The 21,770-nt window shown below is 33.7% G+C and overlaps 2 protein-coding genes across 5 annotated transcripts in view; one reads left to right on the plus strand and one right to left on the minus strand.

Moving 5' to 3' along the window:
- The window catches only part of LOC149806436 (sodium-dependent organic anion transporter-like), a 45,018-nt gene extending 31,689 nt beyond the window's left edge, over nucleotides 1-13,329 (minus strand). The window contains exon 1 of one of the 2 annotated variants that reach the window (XM_089953264.1): nucleotides 8,445-13,329. The gene's annotated coding sequence lies outside the window, so the exon portion shown is untranslated. Of the gene's footprint in view, nucleotides 1-8,436 lie in introns of both variants that reach the window. The other variant, XM_089953237.1, reaches the window with a different exon arrangement.
- The window catches only part of LOC149806435 (trafficking protein particle complex subunit 13-like), a 173,431-nt gene that overhangs the window by 54,005 nt on the left and 97,656 nt on the right, over nucleotides 1-21,770 (plus strand). The window lies entirely within an intron of this gene.

Consider the following 21,770-nt stretch of genomic DNA (forward strand, 5'->3'; position numbering starts at 1 on the left):
TTCAATGTCAGAGTGCCAGTGACCCAGGCGATTGCCTTCCTTCATTGTTCTCCACGTGGTCTAAAGCATTGCCTTCCTGCTCCCAGTATTTCTCTTTGAATTTGGGCTAATATCAATCCAGAAACAAAGCAAGGAAAATTTAGCTGGTAAGTTAAAAATATTACCTATTAAAGACTGAATCTGTTTGAGAAAAGCCAAATTAATGTACAGGATATCCCATAATAGTGCTCCTGAATATTTACAATCACTGTTCCAGTATAGGCTACCTGGTAATACTTCCCACCTGCGATCCATGTCTACCAAACAGTATAAAATTCCCAAACCAAATAAGAAGTTATTTAAAAAAATGTTTCCAATACTCTGGAACTCTGCTCTAGAATAGCATTCCAGTTGAGATTAGAAATGCCCACTCTGTATCCTTCTTCCAAACCCAGTATATCCAGTGGCTTCAGAGATGCAGCTAAAATAAATAAATTCCTTTGTACGAGGGCCTCAAGGTAGATTAGTTCTTAGCTAATTGTGTTACCCTCTTTAAATAAGGTCATTATTATTTTTATTATTATTGTAATGCCGCAGACATGTAGCATGATGTCCCACCCAGTTACATTATCCTGACACCAGGTCGACCAGTCATAACACTAACCTCTTAATGTTGAGCGCCAATTATTAATATTAATATTATTTTACTGTTTTATATTTTTTTAAGTGTGTGTGTGTGTGTGTGTGATTTGGATTTTTAACGTAGCTTAACAATTTTTTAGTCATATCACTATGATGTCTGCAGTGTGGCAGTTTATAGTGATGTCTAGCACTGCCTGGGCATCATGCTGCAGACATGTAGCATGATGTTCCACCCAGTCACATTATCCTGAAACCAGGCCAGCTAGTCCTAACATAAACCTCATAATGCTGAGCACCAAGCGAGGCAGCTGTTAGTACCATTTTTGTAAGTCTTTGGTATGACTTGGCTTGGGATCGAACCCTCCTGCATCCGAGGCAGACGCTCTAACCACTAGGCCAATGGAGTGGTCAGGATACTCAGGAGCTGATTTCCTGTGACATTTGGTCATTCAACTTAAAAAATCAGTCAAATTTCATTCTTTGAAATTGTAAAATTATTAGGATTATAAGCAAGTCCATATGGTACTAACATACAAATTCAACTCTCTATAACTTTAACATTTTAACATTTTATGAATTTTTCACATTATATTAAGAAAGATCATCCTGTTTTTCCATGGAGTTAATTACCACAAGTTCTGTGAATAAATCTTGCTACATGTATAATTTTGCTAAGAAGAAATTGATTGTGCACTTGGTAAAATTAAAAAATATTTGTAATTCTGTTTGTAATCATTGTTTTTCAACATTTAGTCCTCAGCTGCAGGCAGTTTTAGAGCATTGTATGAATGGTTTCTCTTTGTCTTAAATGAAATAATCAGAAAAGTGTTATTTATGATTGATAAGGTTACTTTGGTAACCTTACAGTGGGTGGTTTGATGATACCTTGTTTACACTGCAGGAATGGTGTATTGAAACTTGAGCTTGAATCCACAGTAAAGTCTAATTAAACTTGAGATCTCTGACATGGCTGATAGACATTGCTATGAGGTTATATTGTTAACTTTTTGGTTCACCAGTCAGGTTTCAGCTTCACATTTATGAAAGTGGACAAATTTATTGACAAAATACCATTTCTAATGATAATTCTCTCTAACACTAAATGCTGTACTTTATCTGATATGTTACTAAATATAAATGGATTGGGGAATTACAGAAGTTGCCAAAATGTGAACCTTTATTGGTGCCTGTCAGATCTACTTAGTATAATAGATCTCAGTTTCAATCAGATTGCAAAACCTCACAAGTAGAAACAATACATGGAGTGCATCAGTATCACCGAATTTAGATGACATGAACAGAAACAGTCATTTGAATGATTTTTGTTTAATTCAGTACTACTCGTCCTTATCACAATATAATTTCTTGTATGTTTTCAGTATGGTCATATGTTCCAAATGCTGGCATATGAACTGTATATAATTGCTTATAAGATGAATCCAACTGTAAATTGCTCAGACCCAGATCTGCTGCTGCATCATGTTCTGGCAGATCTGGGTCTGGACAGTTTGTTATGATCAATCAGTAGAACAAAACAACACAGAACCCTAATCTGCAGGTGCATTATGTGATGGCAGATCAGTTTATTTGTTGTTTGCAGTATGACTCAACTTATAAGTTAGTTACAGTTACTATCATACTTAAACTGTGAGGGGCCCCGAGTGGTCTAAAGCGCTCTCCGTTACAGATCGCTGCTATCTCACCTCTGTCTGTGTGGGTTCGAGTCTCAGATTTGGCTAATGTGGGTATGTGAGAAAGCTTGCCAGTAGTTTCTCGTGGGTCGGTGGTTCATTTCGGGGTTTTCCCGGGTTCTTCCTCCACCATTAATATTGGCTGCCATATATAGCCTATCGTGTGCTGAAAAATGGCATTAAACCCTACAACAACAACAACAACTTAGACTGTGTAACAAGGAACCTCTGCCCTTAAATATTGATGTAGCCCTATTCTCCCTCTGTCTCTCATTCAAGATCAAGGTCATTTGAGAATCTTTGATTTAGGTTTGGTTCAGTATTTTCTGTATGGCAGTAGGGTGTGTGCGATTTAGATTATTAAAGTGGCTTTAACAATTTTAGTCCTATTGATATGATGTTTATAGTGATGACTAAGTACCGCTCAGGCATCATGCTGCAGACATGTAGCACCATGTCCCACCCAGTCACATTATCCTGACACCAGGCTGACCAGTCCTAACACTAACCTCTTAGTGCTGAGCGTAAAGTGTCAGGCAGCTGCTGGTACCATTTTTATAAGTCTGTGGTATGACTGGGACTGGGTTTGAACCTGCGACCTCCCACATCTGAGGTGGACACTCTAACCACTTAGGCTACTGGAATGGCAATAAGGCCACCAAAACCTAAGCTAGTTTAATGTAGAATAAGCAAGTTCTGCCCTTTCATATGTATGCACCCCAACCCTTCCTCTCCACACTCCCTGTCCTGCACCCTAAGGTCATTGAAATTCTCTGTTCAGTTTGTGGTTAAGTTTCTTTGTTGTGATTATAGATCCTAAACCTAGGGTTAACTCTTGTATTTGGACTTATGAATTAAAAAGCTCTGCTCTTTCATGTTCCTGTACTCCAACTATTCCTCTGACATTTTTGTTTAGATTGTTCTAAAGTGAAAACATCTGTATCAAATGGGGTGAGAAGGTGACACTTAAAATTCCTTGGAATTTTTTGTTTATCAGTATATTTTAACTAGTATCAGCTAAATATAAATAAAGATTTCATATGTTTTCACCATGTATTGTTTCGTAAAGTAACTACGATGAGGAAGTATTCCTTGATTGAAGTGGAAGCACCTTTATGATAACTGAAAGAGTCATTTCCATGTATCTCCTGGCATCGACTTTACAAAGTTCCAAAGAGCAGTGGAGAATGGGGCAAAATGGAGAGAGATTGTTGCAAAGTCATCATTGGCACCCCAGTGACCAGATTATAGAAAATGAAAAATGTTCTGTCAGAATAACTCATTTTAGTAATATTTCATCTGTACAGTATTTGTAAACTTGGGTAACTCAGAATGATTAAATTAACATTGTTTGAAAACTTACACTAAAAAATGATTACAGGTGCAAATTTTCTTTCCTTCTGAATGGATATAATATTATTGTTGACACATCATAAACTTAATGAATCGCTATGATCTATAATATTTATTTGCCTGTGTTAACATTGTTGAACTCGATTGATTCATATTTTCCTTAGAGAAAGTGAAAGATATGAAAATTCCATAAATTACCTGCCTTGGGTATAGTCCTTCAGGTACTGTTTGTACTAACTTATAAGTCGGGTCCAACTACAAACATGATGTAACCTGATATACTGGCATGTCATGTACCAGCAGATCAGGATCCTATCTTGTTTGTAAGTAGTTACTCATAACAAGTTGTATAGGCCCAGATTCTGTGTAGTTTGTGCTTTGACACAACTTATAAGTTGTTGTTGATATAGTGTTTAGTGCCATTTTTCATCACAAGATAGGCTAGACATGGCGGCCAGTATTAATGGTGGAGGAAGAACCCGGGAAAACCCCAAAAAGAACCACTGACCCACAAGAAAACAAGAAGCTACTGGCAAGCTTTCTCGCATACCCATATTAGCCGAATCCGAGACTCGAAACCCACACAGACAGAGGTGAGATGTCAGTGATCCGTAACGGAGAGCACTTTAGACCACTCGGCCACTCGGGGGCCCCCCATTTAGTAGTTGCTTGACCACACTTAGATGTTCACCCTATTGGTGTTATTTATATCAATATATTGCCTTTAGGTTTTAGGATTTAATCCTTTGTTTTGATGTTTTCTTTTTGGGGATAGCTCAACTTATTTGTCATGTACATACAGACATACATACATACATAAAAATCCTATTATCATAGTAATTTGAGTTTGATTGCTAGATCTTATACTGTTGTCAGCATCAGTCAATCCAGTACATTACTAACTATGAATACATACATACAGACATATGTACGTATGTATGTACATACATACATACATACATACATACATACATATAGTAGTACTTTCACCCTATGTGATTATTTATAAAAAGTTGCAGTACTGAAAACAAGTATTCATCTTTTGAAATTGATACCTTTTTCCAGGTCAATAGTTCTATTAAACATTTTCTACCAGGGCAGTGCTTTATTAAAAAATCCATCAATACAACAAACCTTATTTTGTGTGGTGTTGTCCATACTAAGGAAATATCCCACAATTACAAATAAGTCATATTGAATGCAGATAAAGCCAAATATTTTCTCAGCAAACTTATATAATACAAGTAATTACAATATTATACCTTTTTTATGTTTTCCAGCATGATTTTTATGTTTTTTTATAACAGGCTGTGTGATTGATTAACTCTCGACTGTTTTTGGCATCTTTTTGAAACCGTAGAATTCAGATTGGCAAATGTAGACTGTTGGTTAAGCTAGGACTTCGTTGGAACTGTTATTTTTGGTGAATACAACAGATTTTACATGCATCATTAACAAGGTGAAGTAGGGTTTGTTAATTTTCAGTCATGACTAAGAGTCAACACATAAGGCTGTATGGAAAGCCAGAATAGTTTAGTTCCTTGAGTTTCAGGATCATAATCCAAGAGTTTTGGTTTCCAATTTTTCACAGATCAGCCTGGGTCATCTGCCTGACTTGTCTTTAGGACAGGCACCTAACTCTAATTTCCTTGGCATGGTATGGCCAATGATATTCTGAAAATGCCTTTAAAATCCAACCAACCAATCAACCAACAGACCAACATACCAACCATCAGAGGGCAATAGGGAAAATAATGCATGTATGATATTCGTTCTATCATTATGAATGTTAATATTTTGTTAAATTTAATCATAAAAGTCATTTTAGGTTTGAACAATGTTCTTGTGTCCATTCTCAACTTAGAGTTGAACTTATCATGGAGTGAGTCAAGCACATACCAGTACATGTGACAGAAAACTTCATTAACATCCCTGAATCCTTAGATGCCAGAATATTGTCAACATTTTATTCACTTTGGAAGATTTTGGATACGACAAACCCCAAAAATGACATTTTAATAAGCAAAATGTCCCATGACTAATCCTGATGTCACAATCAAGTCAGACTTCCTTAAATGTTGATGTTGTTAGATTAGTACGATTATTTGTTCTGAGTGAAAGAAAAACTTCAGCCCAGAATTAACTAAAGAGAGATCAATATTTTTTACTTGATTGATGTTTAGTTTGTAGATAATCATTGTATCATCAGAACATCTTGTGTATGTTTTAACGATTTGTCACAAAAAGTGTAGTATTCATATTATGATTATAATGTATATGTGGTTGCCAGCTGAAAGAAACTGAGTGAAATATTAGATTTGTAGAGTTACAGCATATTATTTTGAGACAGTACACAGATCCACATGTATATGTATTATGACATGGTCTTGCTAAAAATGCTGTCCAGTCTACTGATATTTAGCACTTTCTAACTACTGAAACCTGATCACTAGATGCTAAAATGCTTACCTTAATCAGAAAGAAATGCACTTACCCTTTTGTAAGCAATGTTTTAATAATAATAATAATTATTATTATTATTATCATTATCATTATTATTATTATTATTGATGGGCATGCATTTTTAAGTCTAGGACTCATCAACTGCAAGAAAAATGGTCACTCCTACTGTGTTATGCATGTTCCACAAGTTTATGATTGTCAAGTTCATATCTCAGATATTAACATAGAAGACTTTGGGTGTGACATTAATTTTTTTCCCCATTGATTTTCATTTTATGTCACCACAGGATTCTGTTGTTTTGTTAACAGTCAGTTATATCAAAAAAATGAAAACATAGCATTGTTTATCTGCAAAGGCATAATTTAATTACAGAATGAAAGTTGCCAGTCCAGAAGCAATGAAATTGTTCAGAGACCTTAGTTACATTATTGCAAATATTTGTAAATGTTGTCATTGTAAAAATTGAGCACATGTTCTTCTTAATGGCATTTTGGTAAAGGTAAGCATTTACATATTTCATAATACATTACTCCTTCGCTACAGAGACCTTCATTATAACATGGTCCCAGTTTAAAAGTAACTAGTATGATCATGGATCGCATTTCGTTAGTTTGTTTTGCGTGTTTGTCTGTGTGTGTGATACAATCTTACATTGTCGGACTAGCCCTTCCATTGGCCATATGCGATTTGATGAGTAGGTTTTATGCACGGTTGATTAATGTGCAGAAAAGGGTCAATTCAAGTTTATATTGGGCTTTACCCATGCTCTTTATGACCTTTGGTTATATGATCAAGAAAATGCAGATGATGTGACAGATGTTTACTTAAAAAAATAATGGGTTGGCAACTTTGATATTTTAAAAATTGTCTCATTATTCATTAATAAATGTTTTTGATCCACCTGTCTGTCTGCCCATATGTGGCATGTCCATTATTGGGTTTATGATAGTGAGTAAACATTTATTTTGTGTATATTAAGGAACAAAATAAATAATATTGGGCCAATCCTTTCACACTCCAAAAATAAAATCATTGATACCTATTTGGAAACGAAATCAGTTATCCTATTTACAGTTGCACATCAACACAATTACATGTATGCATTGTTATCTAACAAGATAAATGGGGAGATGACTTAGTTTTCTCTAATTCTTTTTGAACACGTATCTAAAACTTTGACAAGAAGATTGTGTTGAAGGTGATGGTAGCAATAAAGCAGTCATCAAGTGACACAACTTGTGCTTCTTATTGATCTCACAGAATCCATTTTAAACATATTTAATAATATTCATAATGCAGCTTGTCCAAAAGAGACCACTATATACACACTAATTTCTCTTGCATTAATTAACATTACATTTTTTTTTTATAACTCATATTAGGTAATATCATATATATACTCTTACAAGTCGAGTCTATCTGCAAACTGCACAGACCCAGATCTGTTGCAACATAATCATTGACAGATCTGGGTCTGTGGAGTTTGTTTGGAGTAATCAGTAGAACAAACAATATAAACCTGATCTGGCAGTGCATTGTTGTTTGAAGTATGCCTTGACTTATAAACAAATACGTATGGTATAAAATTTTAAGGAAAAGAAATGTTTTAGTCTGTTTACATTTGGGTATTCTTACTTGTGCATTGAATAAAAATGATAAAAAGCAATTTTCCTAAGTCTGCAATGTAATATATACTTAAGTCCATTAGGACAATAGAAAATTTAGAATTCGTTCGAATGTTCGGTCATTTGAACCAGTTTGGAGCTTGTTTAAGCAGCTGAACAAGACTTGTTTGAATGAGTTTTAAAGTCATTTTATAACTAGTTTGACATTAAATCATGTTTAAACAACTTTTTAAAGTCATGTTTTAATTAGTCTAAAACTTGTTCAAGTGACTTCAACAACTTTATATTAAAATTTGTTCAGATGACTTAAGAATTTATTGAAGCAAGTTCAGAGAGCTTTCAGATGATACTAAAAGTTGTTTTTACAAGTTTTGAACAAATTTTAATGAGTTCAAAAAAGTTGATCAAATGTCTTCAGAGCTTGAGATTTGAAAAGCCTTTTTACTTTCATGTGAAATATAATCATTCATGATATAAAATTGTACATCACAAATTGTCAGAAGATACTTCAGGTATAATGTAAAGATTGATTTAGAGTTGCAGCTTTTGCAAAGGCAAGTTGCATTATAGTTAAGTGAGGTAGACTTTGAAGTGAATATTATTACTGAAAACAGTTCACAGAGAGAGAGAGAGACAGACAGACAGACAGAGAGAGAATCTATGAATAGATCAGCTGACATACATTTTCACCTTATTCCTGTGGACTTATTTCCAATGACTGATAATCTCATCCTTAATATAAATGAATAATTGTATCTGTGGAGCAGGCCCATAATCACTTTCTTTTAGATTTGTTTCAACTTTTAGGAATGTACATTTCTGATGAATCTAACTTGAACGTCAATAAAAACAGGAGTAAATTCCATTGCTTTTGCTTTTATGCTATTGCACATATCTGTGAAAACTCTCTTTTGAATAAGCTGCAGGTAGAGTGGTTTGCAGTACGTTACCAGTATGAAAGAATATACACTGCAATTCATCCTTGTACCTAAATAATTGGTGGTAGTGACTGAGGCATTGATTTTGTATTAGCTTCCCAAGAAAGAAAATTAATAAACCTCCTGGTCTGACAGCTTGGCTACTTTGAGAAATGAGGTAGATGACCTAATAATAGATTTCCTTCATGTGCACAGGTAATAATTGTTGTTAAAAAGCTTGCCGGGAAGAATAAGAAAACTTCCTCATTGGGAAAGCAATCAGTAAGCTTCAAGAAAAATTGTACTGGTTGTTATGACATATTTTTGTTACCATTTGTACTGGCTTAAAGTCCATTCCAGCTGCAACATAGATTCTGATCTACTGTTGCATAATGAGCCAGCAGATTAGGGTCTTTGTTGTTTGTTCTACCATTCTACTGGTGCATATTGCAATGGTAGATCGGCATATGTATATTTTGCACTCAAGACTCTACTTATAAGTAAGTATATACTGTACAAAGCTAGGAATAGTTCTATCATCACATAGGGGCTTATCATTAGAGAATTAAGGATATATGGCCTGGAAAAAAGATAAAAAAACAACACAGCCATTCTTTAAACTAAATTTAAGTTGAAAGTTGACAGAAAATTAAGTGCAACTTAAAATGTGCCAACCAGATTTCTTAAGTCTGTACTTAACTTTGATACTTATATCGGTGAAATTGGGTCACGATCTAATCAAGTAATTGGACATAAATCAAATATGTATCAGCTATCAGAATTGTATAAACTCATAATTTGATGCAACTTCAATACAGAAAATCCTGTCTTAATAGGTACACATAGGTAGCCAGGATACCAGAATTATCCTAACACATCACAGACTTGAGAAATAGGTATTTATATTTGGTCTTGGTTTGATGAGCCAGAATGAACCCAAAATAATAACTAAGTGGTTTTTTTCTTCTTGTTTTGTTTGATTTTTCACATTGGCCTATTATATAAACAAAATGATCAATCTGTTAATTACAAATCAATTTCCTTAATAATGGCAGTATTCTTTCTTTAAAAAAAAAAGATAAGCTGATTGACAAATACCTCCTTTGAGCTGGAAAAAGTTGATTCAGAATTACTCCCACTGAGCTGGAAATAGTTGGTCCTAAATGAAAATGTTGTTGCTCAAATAGACAATATGGCTTCCATAGCAGCCATTTTGAAAATCTTATTGGGGACACTCACCAGTTATTATGTACTTTTGAGGGAGTGACGTATATAAAGTGAAGTTGTTTGCATTTAAAACATGCACAATGGAGAGAATATTGGCATGCCTCTATGCTACATTAATGTAATGTGGATGATATTTCTTTGGATATTGTACTTTTGGAAATTGTACATGATCTAAGCATACTGCTAACTAAAATGACTGCTCCCTTGTGCTAAAAAATCAGCCTGAATTAGTCTAAAGTGCAATATCCATAGCAGCTATTAAAATAGGGAAAATGAATTTTGCCAGACTAGACAATACCAGCTTCTAAAAATGCAATGAATGAATTACCAAATATATAAAATGTAAAAAAAGTTATTGGCTCTTTTTTATACAATTTACCTCTGAAGTTAAAAAAGTGAAGCAGAGCTAGCACTTATTTGAAAGGTGCACATCTGAAGTAAGGCCAAGCTGTATAATCTATAACCCATCATACACTCATCAATCATACATCAAAATAAAGGGAATCAAAGGTTCTTTGAACTATACCTAAGATATACAAGGTCTTTTTTAAATAGCCAGTATAACCGGTGAGGAAAGCTGGGGAAATTCTTTTTCTTTAAAATTCTAACCCTATGCAAAATGCAAAACTGTAGAGTGCCACCTTAAAACAAATATAAAAATGTATGCAATTATTATTTTTTTAATTTTCATATCATTATGTATGATGTTCTGAATAAAATGGTACATTAATATTGATGTTAAGCATGAAAATAAGCTAATTATGCTCATTTTGCTCTTGCATACATAATTTGCCATGAGGCATGTTTGTGTGAGTAGTGACCTTAATTATGGGGAAATTAGAAGTCTTAGAATATAGGAATAGAGTAAACTTAAATTTAAAACTGTTGCAATAAATAAAAGAAATATATAGTGAAAATGTATCTTTTCATCTATTTGCAATGAAATAAAAATCAAAAAATGATGAGAAAGCAAATGTGCTTCTTCCATATTAAACAATAGGCAAATATTTTACACTTTGACCTTTGACCTTGATGAACCTGATCTGTTCCATCCCTTTTCAAACTGTAAAATTTATTGTTGATATCTTGGAAATAATTATGGCTAGTTTCATGTTCCTGTCATTCAGCATAACATTGGTTGCTATGTTGACAAAATGTAATGTGCATTTTTAAAATAGCTCACTTCTTGTCATAAGGGGGTGGGGCTGGACTTGTTAGAGACTCTGACACTCATAAATACTGTTCTGTGAGAGGGGAATACAAGAGAATTATTTAAAAGGACTGTTTTGATGCTTGTGACTTAAATGTTTCAGCCATACAATCAAAATTAAATCATACAATAATAATAACTATGTTCTCTTTAAGGGGGCACTCACCAGTTATTATGTACTTTTACGAGAGTGATGTATGTAAGGTGAAGTTGTTTGCATTTAAAACATGCACAATGGAGAGAATATTGGCATGCCTCTATGCTACATTAATGTAATGTGGATGATATTTCTTTGGATATTGTACTTTTGGAAATTGTACATGATCTAAGCACACTGCTAACTAAAATAACTGCTGCCTTGTGCTAAAAAATCAGCCTGAATTAGTCTAAAGTACAATATCCATAGCAGCTATTAAAATAGGGAAAATGAATTTTGCCAGACTAGACAATATCAGCTTCTGAAAGTGTAATGAATGAATTACCAAATATATAAAATGTAAAAAAAGTTATTGGCTCTTTTTTGTACAATTTACCTCTGAAGTTAAAAAAAGTGAAAATGACCAAGCAGAGCTAGCACTTTTTTGAAAGGTGCACATCTGAAGTAAGGCCAAACTGTATACTCTATAACCCATATTAAACCCATCATTCATACACCAAAATAAAGGGAATTAAAGGTTCTTTGAATTATACCTAAGATAAACAAGATCTTTTTTAAATAGCCAGTATAACAGGTGAGGAAAGCTGGGGAAATTCTTTTTCTTTAAAATTCTAACCCTACGCAAAATGCAAAACTGTAGAGTGCCACCATTGCTACTTCTGAATAGATGGTTATATCATCATGTGGTTTTCACTAAAAGAAACTTATTATTATGTCTAGTTGGCCCAAAGCAAAAATGGTTCCTGCTCAGGAATTCAGTATGGCAGCCACAGTGGCCGTCTTGAAAATCTTGCTATTGCTACTCCAGAATGGATGGTCATCTCAACATGGGAATTTCACCAAAAGACTTAAATCATGCCATCTTAATAATCTTGTTATTGCTTCTCCTTCTGAACAGAATGTCACGGGGGACATGGGTTTTCACCAGAAGACTTCTTATGACATATAGTTGGTCCTTAATGAAAATGATTCCACTTGGATATCAATATCTTGAAAATCTTGTTACACCTCCTGAATTGATGGTGATGTCAACATGTAGTTTTTGCTGAAAACTTTTTATGATGACTTGTTGGTCATAGATGAAAATGAGGCTGATCTGACAGAAAGTCCCATTGATATGGCGTTTTTATTTGAAAGATTATGATGTCCAGTTGGTCCTAAATGAAAATTGTTTTGCCTCAGGAATCCAATATGGCCACCATTGACCCATCTTGAAAAGTTTGTTATTGCTACTGCATCTGAATGGTCATATCAGTATCATGTCTAATTAGTCCTAAATGAAAATGCTTCCATTCTGACATATAATATTGCCACCACAGTGGCTATCTTGAAAATCTTGTTATTGCAATATACTCCTCCTGAAAGAAAGTCATATCAGAATGGGTTTTTTGGGGCGGAAGACTTCTTATGGTGTCTAGTTGGTCTTAAATAATAATTGTGCAGTTCTGATTTCCAGTATGACTGCCACATTGGCCATCTCTTAACACAACTCCTCCAAGGTGGGAAGTCATATCAGTATTGGTTTTTCACCAGAAGATGACTTATGATATCTAGTTGGCACATAATGAAAATGGTGTCAGTCTGACATCCAGTGTGGCCACCATGGCAGCCATCTTGAAAATCTTACTATTGCTACTCCTTCTAAATGGAAAGTCAAATCCAAAGGGGTATTTCACTTGTAGACTGATTATGATATCTAGTGGGTCCTGAAAGAAAATGGTGCCAATCCGACTTCAGTTATGATTGCCACAATGAACAGATTCCCACCTCTCTCACCACACTGATGTCCCACTTTAGACTGCTCCTTCCTATGTATGAGATGGTCCTACATACATGCCTATGTACTGTATTGTGTTGTCTTGCAGAAGCTTATTCTGTATTCTGGAAGAATCTGTTTCAATCTGTGTACTATTTCCATTGTTCAATCAGGTATTTTACCACCAGAAAAGTATTAGCTATGCAGTAACAGCAAGTAATTGTTACATCATTAAAATTAGTTTTACCCACACAACCCCCCTAAATTTTACATTTGTTTCTTGGCTGCATTGAAGCTTTCATATCATACAAGAGAGCCCCAGATAATGTAGATTTCAGATACCTATGTCAATTTCATCAGAAACTCCATATGCCTTCAGTATCACTTTGTTGATCTATCATAATCAGCAATCTGTACTGCATCACATCCATTTACAAAGCCACTACGTGCAAATTTCCCTCAAAACCCAATGACACTAACATGTTTCTTTCTTCCATTGAAAGATGTTATTCATCTGCAGATAGCAACTCAGATGTTATCATTACTTACGCCCACCACTATATTCTCTAAGGGTGGCATGTCTGTCCTGTCTCATCTTGTACCAGCCACCCGTCAGTTACTGATTCAGTTTCCACTCAACCATTTTTTTTTAAAAATTGAAAGTTAAATTTTGATATGAGGCGACCTTGGTCAGGTTTAATTTTCCAATGTTAATTTTTTTTTAAAATAAAAAAATATACTGTATGACTAAAAGTCTCTTGTTTGACTCAGATTTGTGTCTTTACATAATGAACAAAGCTTTCTTAAATTGCATCCCTGTGTGTGTGGCACATATTTATTGTATGGATGCAATTCCAGTTATAAATGGTTCTTATTAAGTGTTGAAATTTGATAACTTTTTATAACTTTGCATGGGGTTAAATATTAGTCAAAGTGATAAAAACTAAACCCATCTTAGTACTTGCACATAGTTCTTGGAGTTAGTCGACTTGACATGTATGGCATATTGATTCAAACTTTCATCTTAACAGGCTGTTCATTTTTCAAAGTAACTTTTGTTTTACACCATTTACATTTACCAGACTTAGCTTGCAATTTAAGTAAATAAGAAACCTATTTATTTTTAGGTGAAAAGATATAAACTCAAGTTCATTGTAACTGAAATTAGAAAAATGTTTTTCACTCAGTATCATTGGTTATACGTCCCATACTTGCACCAATATTTATGCATGGTGTGCACTTGGCAGAGTGAGCAAACTTATTTATGGGGGTGGGGTCAAAACCTCAGAGGTCAAGGTCATAGTAAAAGACAAAACTTAGTTTTTAAACAATACCTGTAGTTCTAGATTACAGAATTGAACTAAACTTTGTGGATTGCTTGCACAGAGTCAGGAAGAAGCCCACTGTTCTTTTGGTAGAAAGGACAAAAGTCAAAATCACTTGCAGAAAAATGAAGAATTGCTTTTGCACACAAAAAATTGTGCTCAGTAATGTACTGTACCTTTACTAAAATTTGTGATGGCTTATACTTTGGATAAGAAAGAAGCCTATTGAATTGGGGTTAAAAAGGTTAAAGTTCAAAGTAATTTACTATGACTGAAAGAAGCCTATTGCTCTGGGGTAAGAAAGTTAAAGTTCAAGGTAATAACTGTGACTGAAAGAAGCCTATTGATTCGGGTGTAAAAAGTTGAAGTTCAAGGTAACTCGCTATGACTGAAAGAAGCCCCTTGGTTGGGGGGGGGGGGTAAAAATGTTGAAATTCAGTATAATAACTGACTGAAAGAAGCTTTATGCGTTGGGGGCTGGAAAGGTTAATGTTCAAGGTAATCCACTGGGAATGAAAGAAAAACTATTTTTGTACACAAAATCTTCTGTTATCAACCACATATCTTAAAGGTTTGTGGAATGTTTACACTGTCAGTAAGAAAAAAAAGTACTTATTTTGGGATCTAAAGGTCAAATCATTGTGACTCAAAGAAACCTGGTTTTGCACAATAACTTTTGTTTTACAGAAAGTGTTTGGACCACATTTGTTAATGGCTTGTAAGAAAGAAACCTATTGATTTTGGAGGGACTGAAGATCAGATGTCAGGACCATGTTTAGTCAAATAATAAAATAATGCTTTCCGCAAAGTCGGTTTAGTCCAAATCACATAAAAGGATTGCTCGTAGGGAAAAGAAATGAAGCTATTGACTTTGGGGTCACTGATACAGACACAGCAGAAAAGGCCACCAAATGTTGAAGAGGGCTTGCTGATATGGGAAGGAAATGTCTTACATAGTTTTGGTTAGGCATCTGAAAGGTCAAGGTCACAATGGCCCAGATAAAGATATTGGTTTTGTACACCATCTTTTCTCAGTTGCATGCACATATGGTGTGCCTTTTAGGCAAAAAGGAACCCATTGAAAGTGTAGTTGATAGATGATTGACAGTGTCACTAAGACATGTTCCATACTGGCCATAGTCATCCATGCCCTACTTGTATCTGAATAGAAGTATGTTACAGGACTATTAAACATGTTCATGGTACTCATGTTTTGAAAATCTGTGTCATCACACTGTCTTTGCATTTTAGATTGGTATAATGGTTATTTTATTCAGTAGCTTGTTACTAATTTTTTTAAAATACAAAATATTATATCCTTCTTTATTAAATGTTAAAGAAGAATACATTTGCACTGCACCACACTGAGATTCAAGTTATGAGTAAGATATATTTTAGTGATGAACTAACAGAACTCTGGTAGGGGGCAGATTAAAGAGATTACTTTCCACTCAGGAGAGATATATTGTTTGGTGCATCAGCTTAGTAAAATAGAATAATATTTAGACTCTGCAATATAGATGTAAATTTCTAGACACTAACTAAAGGTTCCACAATGATTTAAAAAGGACAGCATTAGTGCTTTTGTATACATAATCAATACTATAAGAACTGGACTACATAGTTTATCTGCCAACACCATCACTGGAAAATATGCTTTTGAACATTCATCATTTATTTGGTGGCATGCTCAAATTGCCATCAGTAAAAGAAGCAAGTTTTGTCAATGCAGTGACTCTTCCCGTAAATGAAGCAAACATTAATTACTTTCTGATAATCCGATATTCATGTTAAAAAATGGGGAACAAAAAACTTGAGTGCAAAATTAAATATTCCACACGTCCTGAAGATTTAACTAAAATTTTATACTGATAATTTTATACTGATAATTTTATACTGATAATTCATTTCTATTTCAAAAATATACTCAAGGATGACTGCGCTTGTTAAAAAAAAGAAAAAATGACAGTGCAACAGAAACAGTGGCAAAAATAATTTCTTAGTAGAACATACTTATCAATTTTTCAAAAGTCAAGTAGAGAGACTAATAAAAAATAGGGGTATTGGGACCTAAAATTGGGAGGTTTTTTTGGCAGCATTTTGGAAGCATCATTTTAACTAAATATTGACCAATCTTACACTTGAAATTCTCAAAGGATATGTCGTTTCTTACAGTGACATGCCTTATTTCCTCCAGGACATGATCTCTTTTCATATTCTGGTCAGCTGTAGCCAAACTGCACAATAGCTAAAGGTTAGTCTTAAGTAAACAAGCAAAACAGCCAGAATGACTAATTAACAGTTAATCCTTATTATTACAATTATATTGTGAAAAGGACTGGCCCTCCTATATAATTGGAAGAAACCATGTTCTACAGTGTGTGTTATGTAAGCACCAGCAATTGATTGGCAGATAAAAGGATGCCCTATTTTGTTGCAACTCAAGATGCCTAAATAGGTAGGTCTCATAGTACCATCCATGTGGCAACTATTTTCCCCTCATATATTCCACCTTATTTCCTTATTGTCAACTTGAAAGGCATTTAACATTGTTTACTAAATAACGTATTTATTCTGAATTAGTAATTTTGAGGGCACTTAAGCTGCATGGTAAGTTTCTTCCTTCTTTTAATTTAATGATGGTAATTATCACCTGTATATTAAGTACAGTAACACCAGGTGTTCACCCATTAAGTTTCTTTTGTGTGAATGGAGATGCTACAACATACAGTGATCATTCTTGGGATTGAAACTAATTGCTGACAATCTTATTGTTGCAGTTTATTTTTTGTTCAAGGTTTATTTTTTTTATTTTAGTTTTGTTGTAGGTTAAAAAAAATCATAAATTGATGTGAATAATGTTTAAACTTAATCTATTTGCTGAAGAACAAATTCTTTGTAATAATTATTTTGTCACAACAATATTCTTGGGTGATTCAGTGGATTGCATACAATATATATATTTATACAGGATCTTTTTAAGGAGAAATGAAAATTGAGAGACATAATGTAGTAATCGGGACTTCTTTACAAAAATCAGGAGATATTATGAAATCAAGAGGTAGGCATAGAACTACCTCCAAAATCAGGAGTTTGTTTCTCTTGGAATGATAGTTGACAGATATGGCAGAATACAGAATATTAATTATTTTGTATCAATATACATTTTTTAGAAGATGACAGCTTTTGTTGTCTACATCAAGCAGTTGGAAGAAAAAAATGAAGTCCCAAAAATTGTTGCCATGAAGATACTGCAGACAGCACCTAGCTGACTTGTCAGTAGTTTTACTATATCACACAGTTGACAGATCATACATGTACCAGGCATGGGCAACATCCTCAGGGTGAAGGCCGGATATGTAATTTTTAAAGCCATACCCTATGATGCAAATTAATGGATAAAACCAAAGGTCATTGGCAGAATTTAGTTCACTTCTGGATTATACCTTCATACTATGCCATAAAGTATACCCAGTTGAAAAATTTACTTTTGATAGGCAAATCTGTAGCATTTTTTTATGAGTATAGTGATCTAATGCGATATTGGTTCTTCTTGCACATAATATGATCCATTCCATAAAATAACAGTATTTTTAACATTTCCATATGATTTTGGATAGTTATTAGTGCATGGAAATGAAATGTTATTAAAATTATGGTGACCTTGACCTTTAATAAACCCACCAAGAAAGCATAAATTATCATTTTACTTTGTGTATGGGTATAGAGGTCAAGCCCTTCCAACATGAAATTATATTCATTGTCTCGGATATGCCACATTACTTCAAATTGATTGATGCAACCTTTTGATCAGTGAGAAAAATTTGGAGTAAGATTTGGAGTTAGTCTTGTAATGAAGGGGTCTGATCTTGCCCATGCTACTTGCCTACAGTTGCAGGGACATCCATTATCCCTGGACATACATCTGGTAACCATTTTCACTGAGTTTTCATTGAGTTTTAGTTGGACTATATGCACAAGTTGAATACCAGAGGTATCGTTGACTGAGGCAATAAAAAATGTATTGGTAGAGAAATCAAGGACACTGGCGTTTTCTCTGCCAATACCCTTTGAATCTTACACCCTATAATATCACGGTTATCACATAAGAGAATTTTTGTTTAATTGATTTATTGTATGATTGTTGATTTCTTATCGATTTTTATGTGATCGATCTTCCTTTTATTCCCCACCTAGATCACATCTTTACCTATTGCACCAATTTCCCCACTTCCCATAATTTTTTAATTAAAAATAATGTTGCATCAGCTGTCTTATGTCGGCAATCATTTTCAACTGCTTACATGATCATGCTCATGGCTTACTCATATTACTTATTTGTACATGTGCTGTGCTATCAAGAAATGCCATTATTTCTTCAGTTGAAGGAAAATTAATTTGAAAGTGAAAAAGTTTGAAGGATAGAACAATAAACACACTCCATTTTGAATATCCATCATATCGTTTTATTGTCTGTATCGATTTAGAAAAACCTATTTGTTCTTGTTCTCGTTGAAAACTAGATTTTTCCTCACACCGATTCATTGTTTGTTTCTTTCGGCAATTTCTTTCGCAGTTTTTACATACAATATCACGATGAGTACAAGCTGTTTGTAATGTCTGCCCTTCATGTTACTTGCTAAAACTTACTTAAGCTTTTATTTTAATATAGATTTATTTGACTGGATACAGCTAGCAGCATCTGACCTTATTAATCAATATTCCAGTTTGTAGAATATTCCATTTACTGGTATCCCATTGCCTAGTCTTGGATTACCAGGATTTAGAACATGGTAAAGTAATTATGGGAAAGCCCCAGTCATACAGTATAAACTAAAGAAGACATTGTATTCTGGCTGTCATGTACTTTCATTACAACTGTAACGTTTAAATCTCAAGCATACTCCAATGTGTTGTTATCTTTCAAAGTACATAATATTTGAAAGTACAATGTACAAGCCAGCTCTGGCACTTATAATTCCCACAGCGTTTTAATAGAAAACTTTTAATGAGCATCTTTTGCTGAGCCTGAAGAAAAATGATGTTTTTTGAAGCATTTTAACATCAATTTTCTGGCAGTATATGTACAGACGTAATCAATGCAATGATATAACATACAGATATGTACTTTTGGCTTCAAACTTTATACGCTGAAAACCATCAAACATAAATGCAGTGAATTGTTTGAAAGATTTCTCAAGTTCATTTCAAAACCCTTTATCATTATCAGACTTGGCAAGAGAATGATAACTTTATCCTTAGAACTACAATGCATTGATGAATTGTTTCTAAACTGAATCAAGGTAAAGATTTATAGAAGATAAAAGTATAATTTGCTGTTTAGAATGTCAGTTTTATAAATACACGTCCACTTGAATTCATAATCTTTTGTACAATGTCCATAAAAACATATCATTCAGTGTTCAGAATTTTCATATTTGGAAGTGAGTAATGGAAAACTTACAATGTAATATACAAGACCTGTAAAATTGTTGGCATTTTGGAAGTGAGTAATGGAAAACTTACAATGTCATATACATGACCTGTAAAATTGTTGGCATTTTGGAAGTGAGTAATGGAAAACTTACAATGTCATATACAAGACCTGTAAAATTGTTGGCATTTTGGAAGTGAGTAATGGAAAACTTACAATGTAATATACAAGACCTGTAAAATTGTTGGCATTTTGGAAGCGAGTAATGGAAAACTTACAATGTCATATACAAGACCCGTAAAATTGTTGGCATTTTGGAAGTGAGTAATGGAAAACTTACAATGTCATATGCAAGACCTGTAAAATTGTTGGCATTTTGGAAGTGAGTAATGGAAAACTTACAATGTCATATGCAAGACCTGTAAAATTGTTGGCATTTTGGAAGTGAGTAATGGAAAACTTACAATGTCATATACAAGACCTGTAAAATTGTTGGCATTTTGGAAGCAAGTAATGGAAAACTTACAATGTCATATGCAAGACCTGTAAAATTGTTGGCATTTTGAAAGTGAGTAATGGAAAACGTACAATGCCATATACAAGACCTGTAAAATTGTTGGCATTTTGTTAGTGAAAGGATATGGAATCTAATTCTCCATCTTGTAAAACTCTCTAAATGGTATTAAGGTAATGGAATGGTCATTAATTTAGACAAAACCAAAGCAATATGGATAAGCACTCAACAGAGACCTGACAGAATTGAAGTTAATATTCTCCACTTTCATTTAAATGATATGGAACTAAAAGAAATTATGCAAGATAAGCTTTTAGGAGTTCAAGTTGGTTACCAAAAAGATGTCTAAGAAATCCAGTTACTATCAAGACTTAAAGAATTTCTAACCAAAACCACAGGATAATGTTTTGCAAATGTTATATTCAACCTCATCTGGACTACTGTAAGATCATATGGAGTAATGCTTCTAAAACAAATTTGTTAAAGGTGGAAAGACTTCAAAAGCAGAATTATCCATGGCAACAGAAATGATAGTGTCCATAAATGTATGATGGAAGAATATGTTTAATTAAGAAAGGTTAAATTTAACTTATGTATAAAATTTTTAATGGTTATGTGCCCAACTATATAAATTTTATGTTCAGTAAAAGGACAAATAATATCAATACAGTTTAGTCATATATGTTATGCTCTCATTTTATAACTTTCTTCTTTCTAAGCCCAAAAGTGAATTGTATAAAAATAGTTTGGCTTTCTCTGACCCAGTCATTTGGAACTGTCTACCTAAAGATGTTAAAAAAGCATCATCAGTGCCTTCTTTTCATCAAAGATGTTTGAAAATTTTGCAATGTCTATAACTGGTTATAGTCAAATTTGTTATATATATATATATATATATATATATATATATATATATATATATATATATATATATATATATATATATATATATATTCGGGTGTTCATGTGTGTGTGTGTATGAAAATGTTTTCAGTTGATCATGGTGTAAATAATGTAGCATTTGCTGAATCCATACTTAGCTGCTCTTATATACATCAATCAATTAAACCTTTTTTCTATACGATTTTTGTTTCCCAGCTGTATTTGATGTATTTGCCTGTACATATGTAGATAATTGAGGGCCATTTGCCTGTACATATGTAGATAATTGAGGGCCATTTGCCTGTACATATGTAGATAATTGAGGGCCATTTGCCTGTACATATGTAGACAATTGAGGACCATTTGCCTGTACATATGTAGATAATTGAGGGCCATTTGCCTGTACATATGTAGATAATTGAGGGCCATTTGCCTATACATATGTAGATAATTGAGGGCCATTTGCCTGTACATATGTAGATAATTGAGGGCCACAAGAGAGATTAGTTTTTGTATTAATTGTGTCACCCTCATAAAATAAAGGCTTTATTATTGTTATTTTTATTAATATTAATATTATTTTACTGTTTTATA

The sequence above is a fragment of the Sinohyriopsis cumingii genome, chromosome 1 (assembly GCF_028554795.1).
Source record: "Sinohyriopsis cumingii isolate HCF-2022 chromosome 1, ASM2855479v2, whole genome shotgun sequence".
Lineage (NCBI taxonomy): Eukaryota > Metazoa > Mollusca > Bivalvia > Unionida > Unionidae > Sinohyriopsis > Sinohyriopsis cumingii.